Raw genomic sequence first — 5,550 nt, 5'->3', positions numbered from 1 at the left:
AAACACTTTTTTTATTTTTTTGTTTTCTTTGTTGCTTTATTTATTTTATTTTGTTTCTACTTACAACAAAATACTTATTGTTGCTATTTTTATTTTGTTTCTAGTTTTTCTGTTTTGTTTTCTACATTATTTATTTTCTTTTGTTTTTTGCTTTATTTTTTAATTCTTTTTGCTTTTAGGTCAGCAAAATTATAAACTTTCTGTTAGTGCCATTAGTTTTAGAAAAATTATAAACTTTCTTTTAGTGCCATTAGTTTTCAAATTTGAATAGTTAAAATTTGAATTCTTTGAAATTTGTGTGAATCACAAGTTTGTGATTAACTTTACTAAAAAAATGAACATAGATGCGCCTATAGAGAAAGTTCAACCTAAATTCATAATAAATTTCTATGAATTTCAGAGAAATTCACTATGTATTTAGGTCAAATTTCCTGTATAGGGGCATCTATTTTCACTTTGAGAGGAGCTCAACAAGGCAGAGAGGGACGAGCTTATAAACCGGTGTGAGCGCCCTTCAGTTGGCGAGGTGGGACTAAACTCTGAGCGCAATGAGGACCAACCCTTTAGTCCCGGTTTGTGGCACAAACCGGGACTAATGGTCATGGGCCAGGGGCGAGGCGCATTGGTCCCGGTTCGTGCGTGGAACCGGGACCAAAAGGTCGAGATGAACCGGGACCAATGGCCCACGTGGCTGCCCTCTTGAGAGTATTCTTGGTGAGAACATAGTTGACAAGGAGCGAACCGAGATTAATGTTATTACGAGGGCCGAACCATAAGACATTAAAGCATTTCAAATGAACTCTGAAAAAGTTGAAAGTTGGCATGGTATCATAATTTCACCCACATAGCATGTGCATGTAGAAAACGGACAATGGAATCATACTCGTCTGTTACAAAGTTGGCATGGTATCATCATAATAGTTGCGGGAGAAAGTCTTCACTTTTTCTTCGCTTGTGTCATTTGCTTATTGCGCCGTAACCATGGATAATCTTCATCGTTTATCAGGATGCTTGGGTCAGCCTTGACTTTGAAGGGAGGAATTTCATGAAACTTTTCATAATCTTCAGACATGTCTGTCTTTCCCTCCACTCCCACGATGTTCCTTTTTCCTGAAAGAACTATGTGGCACTTTGGCTCATCGTATGATGTATTCGCTTCCTTATCTTTTCTTTTTCTCGGTCTGGTAGACATGTCCTTCACATAGATAACCTGTGCCACATCATTGGCTAGGACGAACGGTTCGTCAGTGTACCCAAGATTTTTCAGATCCACTGTTGTCATTCCGTACTGTGGGTCTACCTGTACCCCGTCTCCTGACAGATTGACCCATTTGCACTTAAACAAAGGGACCTTAAAATCATGTCCGTAGTCAAGTTCCCATATGTCCACTATGTAACCATAATATGTGTCCTTTCCCCTCTCGGTTGTTGCATCAAAGCGGACACCGCTGTTTTGGTTGGTGCTCTTTTGATCTTAGTCAATCGTGTAAAATGTATTCCCATTTATCTCGTATCCTTTGTAAATCAATACAGTCAAAGATGGTCCCCTGGACAACAAGTATAGCTCATTGTTGGGGAACGTAGCATAAATTCAAAAAAATTCCTACGTGTCACCAAGATCTATCTATGGAGAAACCAGCAACGAGGGGAAGGAGAGTGCATCTACATACCCTTGTAGATCGCTAAGCGGAAGCGTTCAATGGAATGGGGTTGATGGAGTCGTACTCGCCGTGATTCAGATCACCGATGACCTAGTGCCGAACGGACAGCACCTCCGCGTTCAACACACGTACGGAGCGGATGACGTCTCCTCCTTCTTGATCCAGCAAGGGGGAAGGAGAGGTTGATGAAGATCCAGCAGCACGACGGCGTGGTGGTGGATGCAGCAGAACTCCGGCAGGGCTTCACTAAGCAACTACGGGAGGAGGAGGAGGTGTTGCAGGGAGGAGGGGGGCGCCAGGGCTTATGGGTGCGGCCACCCCTCCCTCCCCTCCCTTTATATAGGCGCAAGAGAGGGGGAGGGCGCAGCCTTGCCCCTTCCTCCAAGGAAGGGGTGCGGCCAAGAGGGGGGAGGAGTCCATCCTCCCCAAGGCACCTCGGAGGTGCCTTCCCCTCTTTGGACTCTCCCCTCTCCAAGTCTCCTTGGCGCATGGGCCTCTTGGGGCTGGTGCCCTTGGCCCATATGGGCCAAGGCGCACCCCCTACAGCCCATGTGGCCCCCCGGGGCAGGTGGACCCCCGGACCCCTTTCGGCACTCCCGGTACAATACCGATAAAGTGCGAAACTTTTCCGGCGACCAAAATAAGACTTCCTATATATAAATCTTTACCTCCGGACCATTCCGGAACTCCTCGTGACGTCCGGGATCTCATCCGGGACTCCGAACAACATTCGGTTTGCTGCATACTCATATTCATACAACCCTAGCGTCACCGAACCTTAAGTGTGTAGACCCTACGGGTTCGGGAGACATGTAGACATGACCGAGACGGCTCTCGGGCAATAACGAACAGCGGGATCTGGATACCCATGTTGGCTCCCACATGTTCCACGATGATTTCATCGGATGAACCACGATGTCGAGGATTCGATCAACCCCGTATGAAATTCCCTTTGTCAATCGGTACGTTACTTGCCCGAGACTCGATCGTTGGTATCCCAATACCTCGTTCAGTCTCGTTACCGGCAAGTCACTTAACTCGTACCGTAATGCATGATCCCGTGACCAACCACTTGGTCACTTTGAGCTCATTATGATGATTCATTACCGAGTGGGCCCAGAGATACCTCTCCGTCATACGGAGTGACAAATCCCAGTCTCGATCCGTGTCAACCCAACAGACACTTTCAGAGATACCTGTAGTGCACTTTTATAGTCACCCAGTTACGTTGTGACGTTTGGTACACCCAAAGCACTCTTACGGTATCCGGGAGTTACACGATCTCATGGTCTAAGGAAGAGATACTTGACATTGAAAAAGCTCTAGCAAAACGAACAACACGATCTTGTGCTATGCTTAGGATTGGGTCTTGTCCATCACATCATTCTCCTAATGATGTGATCCCGTTATCAATGACATCCAATGTCCATGGTTAGGAAACCGTAACCATCTATTGATCAACGAGCTAGTCAACTAGAGGCTTACTAGGGACATGGTGTTGTCTATGTACCCACACATGTATCTGAGTTTCCTATCAATACAATTATAGCATGGATAACAAACGATTATCATGAACAAGGAAATATAATAATAACTAATTTATTATTGCCTCTAGGGCATATTTCCAACAGTCTCCCACTTGCACTAGAGTCAATAATCTAGTTCACATCGCCATGTGATTAACACTGACAGGTCACATCGCCATGTGACGAACATCCAAAGAGTTTACTAGTGTCATTAAACTAGTTCACATCATCATGTGATTAAGACTCAATGAGTACTGGGGTTTGATCATGTTCTGCTTGTGAGAGAGGTTTTAGTCAATGGGTCTGCAACATTCAGATCCGTGTGTACTTCGCAAATCTCTATGTCATATTGTAAATGCTGCTTCCACGCTCCACTTGGAGCTATTCCAAATGGTTACTTCACTATACGTATCCGGTTTGCTACTCAGAGTCACTCGGATAGGTGTTAAAGCTTGCATCGACGTAACCCTTTACGCCGAACTCTTTATCACCTCCATAATCGAGAAACATGTCCTTGTTTGTTATAAGGACAATTTTGACCGCTGTCTAATGATCCATTCCTGGATCATTCTTGTACCCCTTGACTGACTCATGGCAAGCCACACTTCCGGTGCGGTACACAACATAGCATACTATAGAGCCTACGTCTGAAGCATAGGGGACGACATTCGTCCTTTCTCTCTCTTCTGCCTTGGTCGAGCTTTAAGTCTGAACTTCATACCTTACATCTTAGGCAAGAACTCCTTCTATGACTGATCCATCTTGAACACCTTCAAGATCATGTCAAGGTATATGCTCATTTGAAAGTACCATTAAGCATTTTTTATCTATCCTCATAGATCTTGATGCTCAATGTTCAAGTATCTTAATCCAGGTTTTCTATTGAAAAACACCTTTCAAATAACCCTATATGCTTTCCAGAAATTCTACATCATTTCTGATCAACAATATGTCAACAACATATACTTATCAGAAATTCTATAGTGCTCCCACTCACTTCTTCGGAAATACAAGTTTCTCATAAACTTTGTATAAACCTAAAATCTTTGATCATCTTATCAAAGTGCATATTCCAACTCCGAGATGCTTACTCCAGTCCATGGAAGGATTGCTGGAGCTAGCATACCAGTTAGCATCCTTAGGATCGACAAAACCTTTCTGATTGTATCACATACAACCTTTCCTTACGAAAACTGGTAAGGAAACTCGTTTTGACATCCATCTGCCAGATTTCATAAATGCAGCTAATGCTAACATGATTCCGACGGACTTTAAGTATCGCTATGGATGAGAAAGTCTCATCGTAGTCAATTCCTTGAACTTGTGAAAAACTCTTTGCCACAAGTCGAGCTTCATAGACAGTGACATTACCGTCCATGTCCATCTTCTTCTTAAAGATCCATTTATCTCAATGGCTTGCCGATTATCGGGCAAGTCCACCAAAGTCCATGCTTTGTTCTGATACATGGATCCTATCTCGGATTTCATGGTTTCTAACCATTTGTCGGAATTTGGGCCCACCATCGCTTCTCCATAGCTCATAGGTTCATTGTTGTCTAGCAACATGACCTTCAAGACAGGATCACTGTACCACTCTGAAGCAGTACGCATCCTTGTCACCCTACGAGGTACGATAGTGACTTGATCTGAAACTTTATGATCACTATCATAAGCTTCTACTTCAATTGGTGTAGGTGCCACAGGAACAACTTCCTGTGCCCTGCTGCACACTAGTTGAAGTGATGGTTCAATAACCTCATCAAGTCTCCACCATCCTCCCACTCAACTTTTCGAGACAAACTTTTCCTCGAGAAAGGACTCGATTCAAGAAACAATCCCTATTGCTTTCGAATATGAATTAGGAGGTATACCCAACTGTTTTGGGTGTTCTATGAAGATGCAATCATCCGTTTTGGGTTCGAGCTTATCACGATGAAACTTTTTCACATAAGCGTCGCAGCCCCAAACTTTCAAGAAACGACAGCTTAGGTTTCTTTAAACCATAGTTTTCACGGTGTCATCTCAACGGAATTACGTGGTGCCCTATTAAAGTGAGTGCGGTTGTCTCTAATGCCTAACCCATGAACGATAGTGGTAATTCGATAAGAGACATCATGGTACGCACCATATCCAATGGGGTGCAACTATGATGTTCGGACACACCATCACACTATGGTGTTCCAGGCGGTATTGGTTGTGAAACAATTTCCACAATGTCTTAATTGTGTGCCAAAACTCGTAACTCAGATATTCATCTCTATGATCATATCATAGACATTTTATCCTCTTGTCACAAGATCTTAAACTTCACTCTGAAATTACTTGAACCATTCAATAATTCAGACTTGTGTTTCATCAAGTAA

Source organism: Triticum dicoccoides, chromosome 7B (assembly GCF_002162155.2).
Source record: "Triticum dicoccoides isolate Atlit2015 ecotype Zavitan chromosome 7B, WEW_v2.0, whole genome shotgun sequence".
In the NCBI taxonomy this organism is placed as follows: Eukaryota; Viridiplantae; Streptophyta; class Magnoliopsida; order Poales; family Poaceae; genus Triticum; species Triticum dicoccoides.
The sequence above is the reverse complement of the archived record's forward strand: the minus strand, read 5'-3'. Positions refer to the sequence as shown.